This window comes from Trichechus manatus, unplaced genomic scaffold (assembly GCF_000243295.1).
Source record: "Trichechus manatus latirostris isolate Lorelei unplaced genomic scaffold, TriManLat1.0 scaffold00008, whole genome shotgun sequence".
Lineage (NCBI taxonomy): Eukaryota > Metazoa > Chordata > Mammalia > Sirenia > Trichechidae > Trichechus > Trichechus manatus.
The window spans coordinates 20,683,456-20,706,793 of record NW_004443944.1 but is presented as its reverse complement, the minus strand read 5'-3'; positions in this window follow the sequence as shown (position 1 = coordinate 20,706,793).

Sequence of the window (23,338 nt, the reverse complement as noted above, 5' to 3'; positions counted from 1 at the left end):
TTCCTCCCGTGCTCACAGCAGAGTTGCAGATCTTGATGCAAGCACAGATGAAAGACAAGGGCGTGGGGTTAATTGATCAAGCGACACCGGCGTCTGTGCAAGGGTTGGCATAAAATGGCTCATTTCACAGATGCATGGGCCCCTTCCTCGCCAATCTCCTGTGATCAAACCAGGTCACTAATGCTTTTGAGCAAACACACGCAAACTTACACATTCAGGTTCGTCTTGTCCCCCCCGCCAAAAGTGGTCACCTTGGAATAACCCCACACATCTTTCTCCATTCTGCAAACATTTGTTGAATACCAACCAGACACAAAGCATGGTGCTAAGGCCCTGAGGATGGAAGGGGTACAGTTCAGTGCAACTGAGTTCATTTCAACCAACACTTATTGAGCACCTAGTAGGTACAAGGCCCCTTGGCAGACAATCAGGATGTGAAGATGGAGCCTACTCTCAGGAGTGGGACAGATAGACACAAGGCTGTCATACATGGTGGCAGGATATGGTGAGGGCAGGAGGTTGGAGGAAGGTAGAGCTGAGGTCAGGGAGGACAATCCAAGATAACCAAAACCAAAAACAAAACAAAACCAGTTGCCATGAAGTCACCTCCAACTCATGGAGACCCCATACTGTCAGAGTAGAACTGAGCTCCATAGGGTTTTCAATGACTCATTTTTCACAAGTAGATCACCAGGCTTTCTCCAAGGCACCTCTGGGTGGACTCAGACTTCCAACCTTTCAGTTAGCAGCCAAGCACTTAACTGTTGGCACCACCCAGGGATTCTCTCAACATAAGACAGATGGTGCTAAATACTGGAAAAAATGGTAGTGGGTGTCGATTTTAGTCCTTAAGCTCAGAAAGACAAGAAATGTCACAATAATTTTCTCTAAATCAATCCCAGGTCTCAGCTTACTGAGCTGGCAGGAACTCACACTTGGAGTTCCATTCTTGTCCCCCAGGGTCCTGTGAAGATCCCAGGAGTCTTATATAGAGCCACCTTTGGGGATGCCAGTGGTTGTAGGTCCACACTGGTCGCCTTTCTCAAGGCTGCTGTCCAAGCCCTCCGGGTTTCTTGTTGGCAAATGGTAATGCTGCCTCCATGCCAAATCAGGGTCAGAAACTGCCCAGACAAGGAGCCCCAATTTCGAGGCCTCGCCTCCTTAGAACCACCCCACTACGGCGTTCCTCTAGCATCCTGCTACCTCCAGGACTTCCCTTCTCCTCACAGAATCCCAAACAACATGTCCCTTCTGAGCTTCATGAAGGTAGACAGCAAATTGCTAAATTGTCTGTCTTCAGGGAAAAGAATGAAATTGGACATAGCTATTGAAGGGAGCCACTTTTTATTCTATTTCCTTCTTTATTGTTTAGATGTTTCACAGTGAGGATGGATTTTTTTAATTAAAATGAGCCCCTTCTGTTCACCTGGATCTACTTTCTCCCCTTGGCCCAGAAGGTGTCTGTACCTCCCCACTTGGCATTACTCCCTCTTGCCCAATGGGCCTAGGTTTTGAGAAAAATAAAACCAGGAAAGAGAGCCTATTTCAGGCAACTTCTGCTTTTAATCCTGCAACACAGGCCTCCCTTAGCAAGGGAAGACAAAAGCCGTTACACCTTACGATGGGAAATACAAAAATACAACACAAACTAATATACTGAGTTATCCCATCTGTCAAAGGAAGACCCAGAAACACAAGCATTTAGAAAAGGAAACAAAATTTTACTTGCAAAGAGTGCAAGGGAGTCAGGCTTCAGAAGGACTGGCTCACTGAGAGCAAAACACAGCAAGTAAAGGAAAACAATTACCAAATCACCAGCCTCATCTCGTTTACATTAATGTGTTCTTGGTAAAGAAAAAGCAACTTCCTCGCAATATGAGCATATTCACAAAGGTCATGACGTATCTTCAGAGATCAGCATACAAGAATCCCAGATAAAAGTGACTTTGTTAGAGTCCAGGTTTAAGGGAAATATTCAGGAATTATTTTGGAGACCCTGATATTTGGGGTTTGTCTCCAGGTTTATGAGTATGGCGTTGCATCAATTCAGTGTCATTTTTCCCCTGGTGTCATATGTGAAGTGCTTAATCATGTTGGAAGCAGGGCACAGTGACAGTTTGGGCTTCTACAGGCCATATGATCTATAGAGAAAATGCAACAGAAATCTAAAGTACTTGATCAAAGGTGATCATAAAAGTATCGGTGTGGGACAATAGATAATTGGTAACTTCGGTGAAGGGTGAGACAGTACACAATATTGGGGAAGCCAGCACAGCTTGTACAAGGCAAGGTCATGGAAGCTCCATAGACACATCCAAACTCCATGAGGGATCAAACTGCTAGGCTGAGGGCTGTGGGGACCATGGTCTTGGGGAACATCCAGCTCAATTGGCATAACATAGTTTATAAAGATAATGTTCTACATCCTACCTTGGTGAGTAGCGTCTGGGGTCTTAAAAGCCTGTGAGCAGCCATCTAAGATACTCCACTGGTCTCACCCCTTTGAGAGCAAGGAAGAATGAAGGAAACTAAAGATACAAGGGAAAGATTAGTCCAAAGGACTAATGGACCACAACTACCACGGCCTCCACCAGACTGAGTCCAGTACAACTAGATGGTACCCAGCTACCACCACTGACTGCTCTGACAGGGATCATAATAGAGGGTTCTGGACACAGCTGGAGAAAAATGTAGAACAAAATTCTAACCTACAAAAAAAGACCAGACTTAACTGGTCCAACAGAGACTGGAGAAACACTGAGAGTATGGCCCCCAGATACTCTTTTAGCTCAGTAATGAAATTATTCCTGAGGTTCACCCTTTAGTCATAGACAGGCCCATAAAACGAGACTAAAGGGACACACCAGCCAAGGGGCAAGGACTAGAAGGCAGGAGGGGACAGGAAAGCTGGTAAAAAGGAACCCAAGGTCAAGAAGGGAGAATGTTGACATGTTATCAGGTTGTTAACCAATGTTATAAAACAATATGTGTACTAACAGTTTAATGAGAAGCTAGTTTATTCTGTAAACCTTCATCTAACGTACAATTAAAAAAAAAGTATCAGTGTGGGGCCTCAAGATGTGGGCAGAGTTTGGATACATGGATGGGAGGAGGGCATAGACACAGGAGCTTGTTCTCCAAGCCAGAGTGGCTCACATGGCAGCAAGGGGGATGTGAGGGGAGATTGAAGGCCAGGCTGAGGACTGTGGATGGGTTCCGCTGATGCCTCAGCTGTCAAGAAAGGGTCCTCTATGCCAGTGGCCTCAGAACCCTCAAACATCAGTCAGACACCAAGGTCATTTAATCCAACCTCTTCCAACACAGATGGGGAAACTGAGGCTGGAGAGTTTGGTTGTGTCTCCAAACTATCTTCAGTGATAGCATCTTAGGCCTTAAGGTGGTGCGGGAGGGGTTGGGTTTTTTTTAAATAATAAAAAGACATCCAGAAGCAGTAAACAAATAATTTCTTTTATAAGGATCAGCACAAAGCTGGTTCCTAAGAGGCGAAGGTTAAAGATGTCCCAAATGTTCCATTTTTCCAAGCTGCTGTAACAGTCCATCATCTCTAACATCAACTACTCCCTCTCCCCTCAGTACTCTCCCTCCCATCTTTGGGTTCACTAACTCACTGCAATGTCTCACAGAACTCATGAACAGTATAAAGGAAATAACTCACGTAGTTGTGGAGGCTGGCAAGTCCCAAATTCATGGGTCAGGCGTAGGCTTCTCCCTGGCCCTCAGTCTCTGCCCAAAGGCATTCAGTTTTCTCGCTCTGTGGGCTGGGAAACCCACTGTGCCTTCTCCTGCCCGTCTTTCCCGCCAGTCTCTCCTTCCTTGGTGGTGATGGGCTCTTCCTTCTGCTCTGGAATTGGCTCTTTTTTAAGGGAAAACTAACTAATCCCCTTGGTGGACCACAATTATCTTATTTGCACAGCGCCACCCAATCACCTGGGTGAGAGTTTCAAGACCACGGCGAGAAAGGCCATACTAAGTAATTCATCACACCACAGGCAGGTATGGTTAATCAGGCAAGAACCAACGTGGGCAATGCCACTTCTGTTAGCATTTTTGTAAAAATAGCTTAAAAGGATAAAGACAAGGATGGGAGACATTTTCTTCTGCTGTTAACTGCCACTAAAGGCCATTCTCAGGGGAAAGTCCAAACACTGTGAACAAACTCGGAACACAGACACACCTCCCAAAGGGGTTGATACTCATTTTGATATTTACACTCTGGGGCTTTTTGTTTCTTCTCATTCATTGCTCATTTTAATTAAAAATAATAACCCGTGCTTATTGTGAAACACCTAAACAATAAAGAAGGAAATGGAGTAAAAAGTAGGGGCTCTCTTTGACAGCCATCCCCAATCTCACTCTCCTCCCCGAAGACAGATAATCTTAGCAATTTACTGTCTACCTTTCCAGATGTTTGCATTTATTCTCCAATTTGTGTGCATATACACTACTTCACTGAAGGGTTTTTCTACCCAAAGTGTATATTATACAATATACTCTTCGGCTTTGCCTCCCCCTGACCCCACCACTTAACTCCATGAACTTCTTTTCATGTCATATAGCTTAACTGTATTATTTTCAACAACTGTACCTTGCATTGTGTAGCTGTCATGGATTGAATTGTGTCCCCCAAAAATATCTGTCAACTTGGTTAGGTCATGATTCCCAGTATTGTATGATTGTCTACCATTTTGTGATCTGATGTGATTTCCTTGTGTTGTAAATCCTCACTATGATGTTAATGAGATGGATTAGCAGGAGTTATATCAATGAGATCTACAAGATCAGATAGTGTCTTAAGCCAATCTCTTTTGAGATATAAAAGAGAGAAGCAAGCAGAGAGACATGAGGACTTCATACCACCAAAAAAGCAGTGCCGGGAGCAGAGAGTGACCTTTGGACCTGGGGTTCCATCTCAGAGAAGCTCCTAGTCCAGGAGAAGATTGATAACAAGGTCTTTCCTCCAGAGTCAAGAGAAAGGCTTCCCCTGGAGGTGATGCCCTGAATTTGGACTTCTAGCCTACTAGACTGTGAGAGAATAAACTTCTGTTTGTTAAAGCCACCTACTTGTGGTATTTCTGTTATAGCAGCACTAGATAACTAAGACAGTAGCTGTCCCATAATTGATGTAACTAGTCCTTATTAATACACATTTAGGTTATTTTCAAGTTTCTTACCAGTATAAATAATGCCACAGTGAACACATATATTTTTGCACAAAAATGCATATATTCTATAAGCATAGATTCCTGGAAGTGAAATGCCAATTCAGTGAATATGTGTATTTTACACTCTTGTCATCAGTGTGGTGTGAGAGGTTCATTTTGTACCCCCACACTTAATTAGATATTAATGACTTTTTAAAAAATGTTTGTCAATTTGACATGTGGGAAACAGTATCACATTTCAATTTGCGCTTCCTTAATTATGAGCAAGAGTCCCTGGATGGTATACACAGTTTAAATGTCTGGCTGCTAGCGAAAAGATGAGTCCACCCAGAGGTATCTCAGAAAAATGGCCTGGCAATCTACTTCCAAAAACTTGGCCATAACCATATGGATAACAGTTTTACTCTGATGCACATAGGGTTACCATGAGCCAGAGTCAATTCAACTGCAATTGGTTAATTATGAGTAAGGATGAAAATCTTTTTGAGCCTATAGTTATGTCAGTTCAGATCCTTGAGAAGCAGATGCCAAGATGAGTTAGACAAGCAAGAGCTGTGTTGGGGGAAATGAAGGACAAAGTGGGGGGCACAGAAGTAGAAAGCAAGACCCGTCAGACCTTGCTGTAGGTCTAACACCTGTGAAAAGAGAGAAAGAAGGAATGATGGGGTAGAAAGATCCTTAGACCACAGTGCAGTTCTGAGAAAGCCTTTGCCAGGCCAGTAGGGAGTTCCCACCATCTTGGTCACTGTCTAGTTGCAGACTAGGAGAAGCACGGCCTGGAGTGAACACCATGGTTGATCTAAAGATGCTCTAGCTTGAGGCTGTCAATCAGCTCTTCTCCCCACAGGATCTTCTCTTGAAGGGAGATCGAAGTAGTGCATCTCCATGGCCACCACATTAGCCCAGTATTTCCTCTTCCAGAAGTTACATGACCATATCCTCTGCCTACTTTTTTTTTTTAATCACATCTTTGTCTTTTTCTTAGAGATCTGCAGAATATCTTCATGTATTTGGTATACTAGCCCTTTCTTATATACGTTGCATCTATTTTCTCCCAGGCTATGCTTTCTTTGTTAAAAAGCAAAGATGTCACTTTGAGGAGTAAGGTGTGCCTGACTCAAGCCATGGTCTTTTCAATCACCTCACATGCATTTGAAAGCTGGACAATGAATAAGAAGAGCAAAGAAGAACTGATGCATTTGAATTATGGTATTGGTAAAGAATATTGAATATACATGGACTGCCAGAAGAATGAACAAATCTGTCTTGGAAGAAGTACAGCCAGAATACTCCTTAGAAGCAAGGATAGCAAGACTTTGTCTCACATATTTTGGATGTGTTATCAGGAGGGACCAGTCCCTGGAGAAGGACATCATGCTTGGTAAAGTAGATGGTCAGCAAAAAAGAGGAAGACTCTTAATGAGATGGGCTGACACAGTGGCTGCAACGATAGGCTCAAGCATAGCAATGATTATGTGGATGGTTCAGGACGAAGCAGTGTTTCATTCTGTTGTACATACGATTGCTATGAGTCGGAACCGACTTGATGGCCTCTAATAATAATAATAATAAAATGCTTTCTTTTAACTTTGGCTCTCTTTCACTGTACAGACATATATGTATATATATTTAATTTTCTAGAGTAAAATCTGTTATTTTCCTTTTAGGGCTTCTGCATCTTACTTAAGAATCTCATCTTTTTTAAACAGAAAGAAAAAATGGGAGATCTCATTAGTTTGCCTCATACCTTCCCTGGCTGCCCATACATTACTGACATATATTTAGAATAAATGATTATATTATATACCAGTCAGGGTTTGATTCAGTTTGCTTCTCATCATTTCTAGTTCTTTGCCATCTAATTATTACAAAATATATTTCCTTTTGAAATTAGTGCCTTGGCTATTTATTGAAGTCAAATCCCATGACTTCCCCCTACAAAGTCATCAATGAGTTTGTACAACAGAAAGGAAATCTTTGAGACAGAAGGTGAGGGGAAGATTCAGCACTTGAAAGAAGAGTGTGATGTTGCTTCGCTGGTGGACTGGGCCTGGAGATGTGCAAGACCCCAGCCCACAGCAAGTTCTGGAAGGGAGAAAGAGGAGCCTGTGTGGAGCCCACAATTAGTGCACACTTCCCCCACCTCCAGGGAAAGGGGGAGCCAGTACTAAAGATGGTGACCCACCCCACACACCCCTAATCATCTCTACTGCAGCCTACTTTTGATTGTCTCCATAGCAGCTCTCCTAAGCTCTAACTGTGACATATTTAGATTGGAAGCAGGAGTTTCTTGGCACCCTGGGGCTCACTATTAGGCAAGTGACTGTGAGCTGTCTGCTGACCACTGGTCTATTTGGAAAGGGGCCCTGCACAGAGCAGATGGGGCTTGGGGAGGAGGGTCCACCTTGCAAGGGATGGGCCAGCCACAGTCAAGCCAAGCAGGACCTTCTAGTGCCCCATACTTACCTTATTCCACCTTATCCTCCAATGCCAGTCACTGTCAGCTCTTTCCAGGAGCCTCGCAGGAACAGCTCAGCATGGCCTCGGATGCCCTCTGCAAAACCCTCTCCTGTGCCTTCTCCTAAACCCCTCTGAGACCACAGCAATTAGCCCCAGACAGTTATCAGTGATCTGAGACTGTCTTGAGCTCACATTTTTATGTCAAGATGAATTTGGATTCTGAAGTCGATCGCCTTGTTGTGCAGGTTTTATGAGGGAAAGATTAAATCGTCCTCTGATGTGTGCTTCATTAGGTCCCAAATCCTTGAAGAGTCGTTAAAGCACCTTTTCATTGAAATGCTCTCCATCTCAGCTTGCTGGATATCGGCATGGATAATCTCTCCATTATTTGGGAGCTAAACTGACTGGGAAGCTCTGCCGAATGTGACGCTGCAGTAGCCCTTTGAGCATGGCCCTTCTGCAGCTTGTGACCCACCAAATCCATGAGTGCATCCAGACCAGAGCCAGACCCTATCCTGTCTTTCCCAGGAAAAGACATTTCCCTGCCCCTTGCCTAAGGGAGTAAGTTTGCCCTAAGTCAGCTACACTCTCACCATGAGCCCACGACTGCAGGTCTAGTCTGTGAGTGGGGTGAGGGTCCACTCCATGGTCAGGGCTCATCCTGGGGCTAGATCAAGGCTCAGTCTGGAACTAAGATCAAGGCTCAGTATGGGACTAGGATCAGTGCTCAGTCTGTTACCAGAACCAAAGCTCAGTGTGGAAGCAGAGTCAAAGCCAGAGCTGTGTTTTGGTCTAGGATCAACATTCAATCTGCATCCAGGATCAGGGCTCAGTCTATGACCAGGTTTACAGCCCACTCTGTGGCCTAGGGTTCATTGACTGATCCTGTCCGGGCATCAACCCTACCTTAGCTCAGGATACCAAGATTTGACACTTCATCTGAGCACCTCCAGTCTCCAATATCATCTAGCCCTGTTCTCAGCCAGGCTGTGCCAATAACAACAAAGAGGCTTAAGCATTTCAGGAGAGAGGAAGCAGACAAGTGTCTATAGGTGAGAGGCTTTGTTAGCGATGGGGTGGGAAAACACTAAGGCAGAATTGTGAGGGGTCTGAAGAGTAGTTGCAGAAGCCAGGTATCATCAGGGACTCAGCCTTAGAAATCCAAGGCAAGGGATCTGGCAATATTTCCAACCCTATCCGAGCAAAACTTGCCACTTGCCCATTTTTCTGATTTCGGCAGCCAAAAGAGCCAGAATCTTCAGGAAAGGGTTCAAGCTGATGTCAAGATTCCTTCCCATCACTGCTGAAGGTAGGAGGAAAGTGAGGTTGTTCTGATCAGTACAAAGCACACTGGACTTGTTAGACTTTTTGGGTGACTTTGGCAAGTCACACATCCTCTCCAGACTTCAAAGTGCTCATCTACAAAATAAGGCATTCGAGTATCTCATCTGCCATGCCCTCTCAGTTCAGCGAACTGGGAAGAAGATGAAAAGAGAGTGACAGCCTGAAGGAAGAGCTTTGAGAAAGGTCCCAGGCAATAGAGAGAGCTTGGCAGGTTCCAGGAACTGGAGTTATCTTAGGTATCTGGACACAGAGTGTGAGAGAAGACAGGGAAGAGATGCGGGCAGACAGACAGGTAACAACTACAGCCTGTAGGGCCTGTGTGCAATGGAAAGGAGTCTGATTTTTATCTTGTGGACAAGGAATAACCTTGAAGTATTTTAAACAGGAGAAAGAACACCATAGATTTGCATTTTAGGATGATCTGCCTGGCTGCTGTGCGGAGGATGAATTGGAGGGAACAAGAGTAGAGACAGGGAGGCTAGTGAGGAGACTGTGCAGTTGTCCGGATGCAAGATGCTGAAGGCCTGGGTTAGGAAGGAGGACAGAAGAAGTGGTGATAGATGAATAAATCTGAAAACAATTCATTGGGTACAATCTACAGAACTTAGTGAACAACTAGCTGTGGGGGATGAGGCAAGAATTAAGGTGAGTTGGTGACTAACAAGGTTCTGGTTTGAACAACAGGTAAATGGCAGTGGTATTCATTGGAATGGGAAGACTAGGGGAAACGAAAGATTGGTGGGGGAAGATGATCGTGCATTGCAATCTGGACCTGTTGAGTTCAAGATGCCTGTAGGACTTCCAAGTGGGATGCCCAAGAATGAATTAAGAGCCTGGGCTGAGGATATAGATTTGGGAGACTTCAGCCATTACCCAGGGATAGTGCATACGGAGAGAAGAGAAGGAAAACCAGAATAGCTTGTGGGACATCCCAAACATTTAAGGAACCAACAGAGGAAGAAAAATCAGCAAAGGAGCCTGAGAAAGAGCAACCAGAGAAAAAGGGAAAAAAACTTGAAGAGGTGGTGTATTAGGGATTAAGGAGAGTGAATGATATCTAATGCGGCCAAGAGACTGAGTTATGTGAGAACTCAAAGAATTCAGTGACCATGGTAAAACTTTAGAGAGAGCAATTTTTCAGGCAGGCAGCAATGAAACTGAAATGAGTACAAGAATGCTTTGAGGGAGAGGAAGTGAAGATAGCAAGTACAGACAATTCTAGAAAAGTTTTCTCTGAGGGGGATAGGAGAAAATCATAGCTAGAAAAAGGTGTGTGGTTGGGGCAGAGAGGTGTATTCTAAACTTAGATTTGAACGTACGTAAATGCTGGTGGGAAGGATCCAATAAAGGGAGAAATTAAAAAGAAGGGAAGAGAGCTCTTGGGGAAAGAATGGGTCATTGGGCATCTGCCATTTGTCCTTATACCAGGTACTTCCCATACATTTTCAATATTTAGTTCTCTCAGCTTGCCTGTGGTTCCACATGACCACACTTACTTCCTTCACAGCACTTACCAAAAATCTGCAAATTATTTTAATTATTCTTTGGTTTGGTTATTGACTTTCTTTCCCAGTAGGCACACAATAAATGTGTGGAATGAATGAATGAAAATAATCTAAGAAAAGGTTTTGAAAACTACAAAGTACTGTTCACAAGTGAAGAATGGGGAGAAGACCCTAACTTATAAAGCTTGTACATCAACCACATATATAAAAAACTGGTTATCTTTGAGTCAATTCCAACTCATGGCGACCCCGTGTGTGTCGGAGTAGAACAGTGTTCCACAGGGTTTTCAACGGCTGGTTTTTCTAAAGTAGATTGCCAGGCCTTTCTTCCAAAGCACTTCTGGGTAGACTTGAACCACTAACCTTTCAGTTAGCAGCCCAGCCCATTAATCGTTTTCACCACCCAGGGACTCTACCACGTATATAATCTCATCTAAACTTCACGGTAACTTTTTAAGGTAGTAATTGTTTTCTCCTTTTTCGCAAATGAAGAAATTAGACTCCAAAGAGATTTTAAGTACTGTCAAAAAATGGCATAGCTAATACTTCTTTGTGCCAAGATTGAAGGCCAGAGTTTTTTGGTTCGTTTTGTTTTTGTTTATTTGTTTTTCTCAAATACCCGTGCTCATTTCCTGCACCACATGACCTCTAGGAAGGATGACAAATTCCCTCCCTCCACCTGTCCTCAGGACTGCAGGCCTGGGAGCAAAGGCGGGCACAGTCCGTGTGTGTTCTAGAACCATTCCCCTGGCTGCTGCTGTGTGGGAGGAGGAGGCATGGTTGGTGGGAAAGGCGAGGAAAGCCTTCACCAGGATTGTGTGACTGGGGCAGAGTTGAAGGATAGTTGAGAGAGATACTTGAGAGAGAGAACATGGACAGTACCCAATAGTTGTTGGGATGTGGAGGTGAAAAAGAGTGAGAAGTCCAGGGCAGACTCCCAGGTTTCACACTCAGGGGAATGGGCGGCCATTGCTGCCTATGGCTGAGACCTAGAAGAGAGAAGGAATAAGTATGATAAGAGAGCTGATTTCCATTCTGGACATTCTCATCGGATAAAGTTTGCAGAGATACAGGTGGTGGTATTCATGAAAAGCTCGGGGCAGCTGACCAAGGTGGGATAGAAGGTTGGGAGTAGGTAATACAGCCCCAATTGTGGATGCACTTGCCAAGGGCAGTGTGGTGAGAGAGAGGGGCTAGGGCAGCCCCAGCATCCTAGCAATGGACAGAAGAGTCCATAAGCAATGCTCAGAGGAGTGAGCAGTCAGCAAGATGGGAGGAGAGAGTCCCTTCTAAATTATGTGGTTGTGGAGACAAAAGACAAAATGAATGAGCTTTTCTGTGTGCTCCCTCGACAGAATATTTTAAAGCCTCCCTGGATAAACAAGCTGTCATCTACCACCCAACCCTCTATCACCTGAAGCAGCTTGAGGAAAAGATAATGCTGAGGGTTTGGGTGCTCTGAGCTGCTGATGCCTAATTACTACACAAGCAAAACAAACATAGAAAGCTGTAGGCAGAGAAGGGCCTGTCGACTGCCCAGGAAGGACAGCCATTTTCCCATTCTAGGGGAAAGCAAGCTTTGACATTTACTGAGCACCTACTATGTACCAGGCTCTCGGCACATGTCATCTTGTTAATGAAGCGTAAGTGGTAACATCCTATTTTCAGATGGGGAAACAGAGGCTCAGAGAGGCCTGATGACGTGCCCAAGTTAAAGGCGTCACATCAGGGTTTTCCCGCTGCACTTCACTGTTCCCTGGAGAAGGTCAAGTTTGGTTCCCTCGCTCCCCACCCCTCAGTCCTGCAGGGGCAAATCCAGATGCCATGCTCATGATTTTTCAGCTCCGTTTACTATTCTTTTCATAAGATGTCAGTTTGTAAGAAACAAAACTGTTGGGCTCAGCAGCAGGGCAATAACTATAAAGAAAACTGCCATCAGGAGCATGGACTTTAGATCCCAGCAGCATTGTATATTCAAAGCAAATTTCCAAACCACCATTTGACACAAATGGTAATTCCAGGGGAACCCATTTGCCTCTTTTCTCCTCCTCTGCCCCAGGCATGTCTGTCCAAGGTCAAATCAGGAAGAGGGTAAGACAGCGAGAGAAGCTTCCAGAGCAACCAGGGATGGCTGATGAGGAGCTGGAGTGCTCCTCAAAGAGATGTCAACAGTACTCTGACTCAGGGGACAGATCAGATGATCCTTTCCACCCCTCTCCTTTCCTGATCTTATAGATGGGGAAATCAAGGCCAAGGAGGAGAAGTGACCTGTGATGGGATCCAATCCCAAGCCCCTTGACTCCCAGCCCACAATGACCTTTCCAATAAAACGTGCAGCCTCCTAAAAGAGGAAAAGAAATCCATTTATAAGGAAAAGTTATTCATGTATTACTTGTATAATTAAAATTATTTTAATTATTTTTACTTTAAAAGAGAATTCCAATGCATATATTCCAATGCAAATGGGTAAAGACCACATCTCTCTAAAAAGAGAACAAATATCCAAAGAGCAACAAGAATGTGCCTAGCACTGTCTTTTATAATTGGTTTGTTGTTTATCACACTCCAGCCACGCTGGCTTTTTTTTTTTTTGGCCCCTCGAAGCTCTCTGCCTTGTTCCTACCTTAAGGCCTTTTCACTTGCTATTCCCTCTGCCCAGAACACACTTCTGTAGGCTTGCATGGCTAGATTTCTCTTGTCACTCAGGTCTAAACTCATATGCCATCCCCTCTGAGAAGGCTTCCCTAATTACTCTACCTCTGACAACCACACTGTCACTCCCTACAACATTGGCTCTCAAACTTGAGCGTGAATCAAACTTACCTGGACGGATGGTTAAAATATAGATGTCAGGTCTAGGGTGGGTTCTGAGAATTTACATTTCTAATGATTTCCAAGGTGATGCTGATGCTGTTTGGTCCAGGAACCACACTTTGAGAACCTCTGCTCTATAACATCACCCCGTTTTATTGTCTTCATAATAAAGTATTTATCATGGCCTGAAATTATCTTAGTAACCTATTCAGCTGCTTTATTATGATTTGTCTTTCATACTGAATGGAAGCTCTTTGAGAGCAGGGTATCTATCTTGTTCACTGCATTATCTCCAGGACCGAGAACATGGATCTAGAACAAGGTGGACGCACAATGAGTATATGTTGAATGAATAGATTAATGAATAGTTGGGTGGATGGATGATGGATGAATGTGTGGGTGGATAGATAGATGAACGTATGGTCACCTCAGCCTCTGGATTCCTTCTTCTGTGCGTGCCATCCTGTTCCACACTAAGTTGATTCACAAGCAAAACTAAACCCCTTCTTCAATTTTCAAAATCTCGCTGATACAAAGCAAGACTGTAGAACATTTTGCCAAAGATTTTTGTGGGCCATGACCAGGAGACACATATTACAAAACGGCAAATGACTTAAAACTACACACAGGTATAACTGCTCTTAAAGGCCCTTTCAGCTACTCCATCACCTGAATTGTCCCCAGTCTTCTGCCATTTTGAAGACCCCTCTATCTTCCTCCTCCTCCTCCTCATTACCTCCCTGCTCTTCCTTTCCTTCTCAAATAACTGAAAAATAATCTTTCTCATTTTCCCACGTAGAGAAGCTTAACCATGAATTTTTCATTGCTTGAGGTTACCAAATAGGTCAATACACCCTTTCTTTTAAAATTCCTGCATATCTGAGGCTCAGACCAGTTACATAGTCCTCTCCCTATGTTTGTTGTAACTTTCTGGAAACTCTCCCTCATTCAATGAGAACTTCAGTGCCACTCACTGACTTCACCCTGAATGGCCTCAGGAGGCAGGTCAACTACTGATAGCCAGGTAGGAGGAGGGGGTAAGAAGTGTGATGAGAGTGAGGAAAGTTTGAAATAATCGATATGAATAGTGGAGGAGTGAGCTGACTAAACACAAGTCTAGCTTCTGGAAGGTCCAGTTGGAATTAGTGATGAGTAGGTCAAGGAATAGAGAATCCAAGATGTGGTGAGTCATCCAATTACTTCCTTCTCCATTCCCTTAGCCACCCACTTTAAGGGTCACTCCCTGAACCTTATCATCATCTGAAACTTCCCCCTCCAAAATCATTAAACCATACATCCCATTCCAACCTTCTCTACATCCACCTTGCATAACCAAGCATCCCACTGCAGTCATTCTTCAATCTCATTAGAACCTCCAGCCCATCAGCCTCTCCTCTTCCTCCCATCCATGAGATCCTCCCATGTTCCCTTTCCTCCTTTTCTCATTTATATCCCATCAAGTATTTACCATTATGAGACTGTCTCACCCTCTCTATCCCTACATCACATCTATTGGCAATAACCCAGTCCTAAACAAATCAACCATCTTCCTCCCATGTTGTCTCTGGGGAACTACTGCTGAACAAAACCACACAATAATAACACATAAATCTCCACTGTCCAACACCAACTCAACCATGGAGGCAATTGGAGGCCAGCAGAGGGTCTTAAACTTGGAAGTGACCCAATCATATTTATATTTTTGAAAGATCATTTTTTCAAGAAATTTAGACAGTGGATTCAAGTTTAAGCTCTGCACTAGCAAGCTGCAAGACCTTGGACAAGTTACTTAATCTCTCTGAGTTTCAATTTCCTGATGCACTCATGACACTCCACAAAAAAGTACTGAATGAATAATACACTGTGTTCAATAGCAATTCTACATTCACAAAAAGTGCCTTGTAAACTGTACAGTACTCTATAAATGTTACCTATTATCATTATACCTAGTTTATAATTCCGTTGAGAGTAGGGCTTATGCCTTATTTGTGTTTGCATATACCCCTCCCAGTGCCTCATACATTGAAAATGCTCTATAAATGCCTTAAGGTATAACTAAACCATTGGTATCACACTAACGAACACTTAAAGAGAAAGTAAAACATTGCCAAGACCCACCTTATGAAAGTTTCTCCTTCCCACTCCCACTGTGATCTTTGCTGTAATTTGATTTTTCTCTGTTCTGAAAGATCCACCCTAGCCCATATGCAGAAATTAATCTGTTTACAGAGAGATGCCTGCCTCCTCCATGCCACAGCTCAGAAGACCAAGCAATGACTCATTAGAAGGCCCCTCTTACAGATTAACCACCAGTTGTTACAGAGTCAGTTCCAACTTATGGCAATGACCCAATATGCATCAGAATAGGACTGTGCTCCATAGGGTTTTCAATGGCTGATTTTTCAGAAATAGATTGCCAGGCCTTTCTTCCAAGATGCCTCTGGGTGAACTCCAACCTCCAACCTTTCAGATAGCAGCCAAGCACATTAACTGTTTGCATCACTAGTAAAACCTTAAGATTTTGAGAGTCTGGTTTTGATGCATTCAACAGGATGATCCAGTGCCTCTTTGATCACAGAGTTTGGTTTATGCTGGTCTTCTGAGATTATTGCCCCTAATTCCTTAGAAGTCCCAGAAATGGGGCTTCCTCTCAGAGCTATCCGGTCACCCACGTCCCTGAAAATATACCCTTTTACCTGCATGGGCAGGAGCAATCACTGCTAAGACCACTCTCACACATTCAGGTTCTAATACTGCTTTGGAATTACTTTTTAATTTTAAGATACACTGGGAATCCTAGCAAAGGAACTGTTACAATCTGTGAAAAAAAAAAAAAAAAGACCCTAAACATGGGCTGGTTTGTCCTATTTGGAGAAGGAAGAAGCGAATAAGATTAAACCAATCCCCACGGCAGAAATAGACCCCAGGTAGCTTTGAGTCTTAGACATGCTTTGTGATACTATGCCTGGAAAATTCACCTCTGAGCCTCCCAGGCTCACAGTCATCACTCAGTAGAGCATTACTGTTCTGTTTTTACTAGTTAGTTGACAGTGTCCAGAACTGCAGGTAGGCGGGCGCCTGAAGAGTATAAAAACTCCCATGAGACTGGCAAAGGCTAGCTTCTTTCATTCAACAGAATCCTTACTCTTTGTGGTGATGTCGGCAAATCTGAACACCCACATGGGAAACCGCAGAGGTCCTAGAAGCCCCCACGTCTGTCTGTGCTCTGTGCTGTCTCATGCTTTCTACAGCTGGATTCCCTCCCTGAAATGCAAATCTTGGGCAGAGGGACAAAGAAATTGTAGAAAAGTTGGTTTCCATCCCATGCCACCTACCACCCTTCTGTCAGTTTGTCATGCTGTGATGGCTTACATGTTGCTGTGATACTGAAAGCTATGCCAGTAGTACTTCAAATACTAGCAGGGTCACCCATGGTGGACAAGTTTCAGAGGAGCTTCCAGATTAAGACAGTCTAGGAAGAAAGACTTAGCAATCTACTTCTAAGAATTAGCCAGTGAAAATCTTATGGATCACAACAGACCACTGTCCCACTCACTTGCTTTGGACACATAATCAGAAGAGATCAATTTCTAGAGGAGGACATCATGTTTGGTGAAGTCAGAGGGCCAGAGAAGGCAAAGGAAATCCTCAGTGAGATGGATTGGTACAGTAGCAGAAACAATGGACCTGAACATGCTAACGACTGGGAGGATTTTACAGGTTTGGGCAATGTTTCTTTCCGTCGTACATAAGGTCGCTATGAGTTGGAGTCTACTACACGGCACCTACCTATCTCTATCTACCCCATTCCATACTGCTCCTGCTTCCTACCACTAGGCACTACCTTCATTCTCACACTTGGTTCTCCAAACCCCAAAATGGGCTCTAACAGCCTCCATTTTGTGAGAGTTAGCTGGTATTGGTCTCTGATCCTTGTAATCTGATCCTTGTAGAAAACAGGGCCATATTCTCTGGATTCTCCTGTATGTTTCCCTACATATAGGTGATATAAACATCCAGCAAAGAGGTTGACTCCTTGGACACATCTATCTGGTCCAAGTGATGTGGGACTGAACTACTTCCCCTTTCCTTCTGCAGCAGATGTGCACCAGGTAGAGAATAAACACTCCTAGCCCTGTCCCAGGTCCCTAGGGACAGGACAGAAGTTGCTGGTGGAGCTTCAAGTTCAGTGATCTTTGCTTGCTTTGTGAAGGTCAGTCCTACAATAACTGTTCAAACACCAAGCAAAAAAAGTGACTCTCAGAGGTAGAACAATTTGCCAAAAGCAACTCATGGTCTTTAGCTATCCCTGAAGGAGTGTATTAGTCAACCCCATACCATTGAGATGTATCAGGCTGAGAATTCCCAGAGGATGCAAAATGCAACTCTCATACACAATTATTCCTGCCTGAAGCTCTTTCTATTCGCTTCAAGGGGCATCACAAAATCCATTTAACCATGCTTAATTTAATATATGTGGGAGCAGATTTGTCCAGCTCCCCAGTTCCACACTTCTTTTGCCCTGGCAAGAGAGTCTATAGCCTTCCTTAATGAGCTCAGAGTCAGAGTCCAGCCCTTCCCCCAGTAGACAGCCTCCTTCTAAGGAGGCCCAGGGGTTGCCAAGACATTTTGTGTAACCTTCCCCATAGGGCACTGTATCAGTCAGACTAGGCTAACAGATGTAAAAAACAACCCCAAAATCTCAGTGGCAGAACACAATAAAGTTTATTTCTCATTTCACAGCCCAGGTCACCTGGAGAGGTAGTGATTTCTGCTTTATGCGGTCATTCAGGGACCCAGGCTCTTTACATCTTGTAGCTCCACCTTCTTCTAAGTACTTGTAGTTCTTAGCCAGTAGATGGTGAAAGAGAGAGAATGTTGAGAATTGCACAGGAGATTTTTATGGGCCATGCCAGGAATTAGTCTACATTGCTTCTGCCCACATTCCATTCATCAGAACTTGTCACATGGTCTCACCCAACTGCAAAGGAATCTGGGATATATAGTCTAGCTACATATCCAGGAGGAAAGAAAATGGAGCTTGGGAAACAAAGGAATACCACTGACTCTTAGCATCTGTGTTGTTGTGGAGTAGGGTCTGCCTCCCTGGGACTATGAACTCCTCAAAAGCCAGAAATGATTTCATATTTGCCTCTCTGATGCGCAAACTCCAGATTGTGAACTCAGATTGAATGATCCAGAAGGTGGTCCAGGGATGGAGCTAAAGTCACAAGTTGAACACACCACCCAACAAGCTGCCAGGCACCCGGCACATAGAAGCAAGTCATGACAAAGACCACCAGATGGGAGCCTGACAACTACAGCAGATCCAGAGGGTTTAGGGCAGGGCTGGTGGGAGAGCATAGAAGAGCCCTAAGCTGAGGAAACAGCCTTCAATGAGAGCAGGGACAGTTCTGGGAAAGGCACCAACTCAGCTTGGACTTAGCGTTTGTAACTCCACTCATCAACATATTAACCCTTGTCACAAAAAAAGGTGAGCCTTAATGCACATTCCTTACAGGTGTGAGAATTGCGGGGTTCGTTCCCAAATCAGCCAACACCAGAACGTAAGGCTTCTGCCTAAGAAACTACATGAACCTACCAGACTATACTTTTTGTTATTAATCCATGAGCATTACGGGAGAAGGACATCATGCTTGGTAAAGTAGAGGGTCAGTGAAAAAGAGGAATACCCTCAACGAGATGGACTGACTCAGGGGGTGCAAAAACAGGCTCAAGCATAACAACGATTGTGAAGATGGCGCAGGACCAGGCAGTATTTTGTTCTGTTGTACATAGGGTCGCTATGAGTCAGAATCAACTTGATGGCACCTAACAACAACATAACAACATTAGGGGACACATACCTGTGGGGAACTCTGGGGAACCATACCTCTCTCTGGAATGACCTGTGCTGTCTTCTGCTCTGTGTAACCAGGTGACCACACATGCCTGGCACTGAGTTTCATCTCCCAGATGTGTTTTGAGGAACCTGCCTCCTGTTTTCAAAATATTTTGAGTCATTTCCCACATTTAAAAATCAAGACCTTTCACATAAAAATCTGGAGTTCTGGCTTTTCTTTTTTAAAAAGTCAAGAGGTTCAGCCACCATAGGTCCAATTCCCACAAGATGACAGACACCCAGAGCTGAGTACCAGCCGTGCTAGTAGACAGGACCTGTGTCCATCAGGTTTTCAAAGCCCCATCTTCCTCTTTTTCATCTTTCCAGCCCACGTTACTCATTTAATGCATCCACTTGGCCCTTGTGGTCATTTGAGTTTGCAATCCCTGCCTCTGCATTTTCAGGTCTTCAATCGCTTATTCCCTCAATCATTCATTTATACAGTCAGCAGGTATTGAAAACAAGACATGACCCTGCCCTCAGAGATTCCATAGTCTGGAAAGAAAGACAACACAGAAACACACCATTACAAAGGTGGGATGTTCTGTTTTAAGTGCTGCAGGACCCAGATTTTTAATCTTGTACTGTAGCAGATACTATGGGTGCCTAACCTGCATCCCCTTGGCACTCACCATTCCCATGCCAAGTGATGGTTTTTCACTGTAGGCACCTGCAACTCTCCCTCTGAGCACTCCCTGCACACAGACTGGAAGTGCTGAAGAATAAATGCTCCTGGAACAGCTCTCAAGCAATGAATGACAAGAGATGGTGGATAAATACCCCAGCTCCCTCACACCTCTGGTGGGATAGGCCTGGTGTGCTGCCTACCAAAAGTTCCCCAGTTGTACACAGCGGTAACCTGCTAAATCAGGTAGCCTACCTGCCCTTCCCTATCCCATTTCCCCCTTCTCCGACTGTCACTTCCTTAGACCACCTCCCAGATAAGCCAGTTGCATTCACTGGGTTCTGGAGGAGTCCAATCTGAGATATGCACCAACAAATAAATGGGGTGTGTAGCCCTTACAGCCCTTCAGCATCTGTTAAACTCAAATGGAAATTTACTGTCAATTAGCCTGGAATGGATTAGAGCAGAAGCCCAGATAATTCACTAGTTTTCCTAAAAAATTAATGGTTATAATAACCAAGCTAATGAAACGCTGCCTGAGCAAATGCAGGGCTTGTGTGTTTTGGCACTTGGGGCTGCTGATTTTCCTCTCTTCGTGGTGTTTCTGCACATTAAATCAGATTATCCAGTCCCTCTTTAGGGAGGCCAAGCCCATAGCTGCAGTGACCTTCCTTTCAATTAACCCTTGGCTACTGCTTTTTTTGAAAGAAGGACCAAACCCAACCAGCTGCCAGCATGTCGATTCCAACTCATAGCAACACTGCAGGGTGGAGTGGAACAGCAATATATTTTCCAAGGCTGTAAATCTTTATGGAAGCAGAAGGCCACATCTTTCTCCTGCACAGCAGCTGATAGGCTCAAACCAGTGACCGTTTGGTTAACAGCCAAGTGTTTTTAACCACTGCACCACCAGGGCTCCTTTGAAAGAAGGAAGACCTGTGAAAATCATGGAATAGTCAGGACTTGTGAATGGCCGATGGTTGTGCATCTTTGTGCCAGGAACTTTCTGCATATTATTTCATTAATTCCTCCCCATCGGGCTTTGAGGGAGACAATATCACCCTCACTCTCCAGGGGAGAAACAAGGATATTTTGTCTGAGATCACATAGCCCAAATCCATCTGACTCTAAACTTATACTATTGCCTTCTCATCCAGGTGTGTGTGTGTGTTTGTGTGTGTGTGTGTGTATGTTTTCCTGTATCTATAGGATGTAATGAGGAAAGAGGGAGAGAGTGTATGGAGAACAAGAGCCACAGTGCTGGGAATGGCCATCAGCCTGCAGGTTGCTACTCCCCTCTGACCTGAAGGTGCCTGGAGAAGAATGCTGGCCAACTAGGGAGTGGGATAGCAGGATAAGAATTCTGAACAGAACTACAAATCAGACAAAGGTCTAATCTCTAAAATCTACATGAAAATCCAACACCTCTACAACAAAAAGACAAATAATCCAATTAAAAAATGGGCAAAGGAAATGAACAGACACTTCACCAAAGAAAACATTAAAGGGACCAACAGACACATGAGGAAATGCTCACAATCACTAGCCATTAGAGAAATGCAAATCACAACCACAATGAGGTACCATCTCACTCCAGCATTACTGGCACGAATCAAAAAAACAGGAAATAACAAATGTTGGAGAGGCTGCAGGGAGATCGGAACTCTTGTGCACTGCTGGTGGGAACGCAAAATGATACAACCGTTTTGGAAAACAATATGGTGCTTCCTTAGAAAGCTAGAAATAGAAATACCATGATTCAGCAATCCCACTCCTAGGAATATATCCTAGAGAAATAAGAGTTGTTACATGAATAGACGTACGCACACCCATGATCATTGCAGCATTGTTCACAATAGCAAAAAGATGGAAACAACCTAGATGCCCATCAACAGATGAATGGATAAACAAACTATAGGATATACACACAATGGAATACTATGCAACGATAAAGAACAATGATGAATCTGCAAAGCATCTCATAACATGGATAAATCTGGAGGGCATTATGCTGAGTGAAATAAGTCAATCACGAAAGGTCAAATATTGTATGAGACCACTACTGTAAAAACTCATGAAAAGGTTTACACACGAAAAGAAACAATCTTTGGTGGTTATGAGGGAGGGGAGGGGTAGGGAAGGAAAAACACTACACAGACAATAGATAAGTGGTAACTTTGGTGAAGGGTAAGACAGTACACAACACTGGGGAAGCCAGCACAATTTGTACAAGGCAAGGTCATGGAAGCTCCATAGACACATCCAAACTCCCTGAGGGACTGAGTTGCTGGGCTGAGAGCTGTGGGGATCATGGTCTCAGGGAACAGCTAGCTCAACTGGTATAACATAGTTTATAAAGAAAATGTTCTAGGTCCTACTTTGGTGAGTAGCATCTGGGGTCTTAAAAACCTGTGAGCGGCCATCTAAGATACTCCACTGCTCTCACCCCTCTGAGAGCAAGGAAGAATGAAGGAAACTAAAGATACAAGGGAAAGATTAGCCCAAAGGACTAATGGACCACAACTACCACGGCCTCCACCAGAATGAGTCCGGTATAACTAGATGGTGCCCGGCTACTACCACTGACTGCTCTGACAGGGATCACAATAGAGGGTCCCAGACAGAGCTGGAGAAAAATGTAGAACAAAATTGTAACTCACAAAAAAGACCAGACTTACTGGCCTGATAGAGACTGGAGAAACCCTCATAGTATGGCTCCCAGACACACTTTTAGCTCAGTAATGAAGTCACTCCCGAGGTTCACCCTTCAACCAAAGATTAGACAGGCCCATAAAACAAAACAAGACTAAAGGGGCACAACAGCCCCTTAGATGGCAAGGACTAGAAGGCAGGAGGGGACAGGAAAGCTGATAATAGGGAACCCAAGGTCGAGAAGGGAGAGTGTTGACAAGTCATGGGGTTGTTAAATGATGTCATAAAACAATACGTGTACTAACTGTTTAATGAGAAGCTAGTCTGTTCTGTAAACCTTCATCTAAAGTACAATTAAAAAAAAAAGATAACCATAAGAATACTAATGTGTGAAACAGGAACATCAAATATTTATAACTTACTATTTTCCACTAACTGTGCTAGGCACTTTGGTATCTACTTCACTTAATCTTGAAAAATCACATGAAGTCTAACCACGCCTGCAGAAATGTTTAAGATTTGTTGCTCTGCTTATCTTATGTGAAAAAATTATTTTTATTGCAAATGATGTTTGTGATTTTAATTAATACTTCTTTTTATTTGGATAAATGTGTGTCCAAATGGTTTGAATGATTTTTTTAAAAAAAGAATTTTGAGCAGAAGAAACAGGGAGGAAAGCTTTCGACCCACCCCCCTCAACCAGAAGTCATAAGCAAGAGTTCAAAGTAGCTCAGAAATGTCTAGGGGCTGCTTTAAGAGGGGTTAATTCCTTATAAAGAAGCTGCTAGAGGAACAGATATTGGTGATGGTTACACATGATTAATGTAACTGATGTCACTAAATTGTACATGTG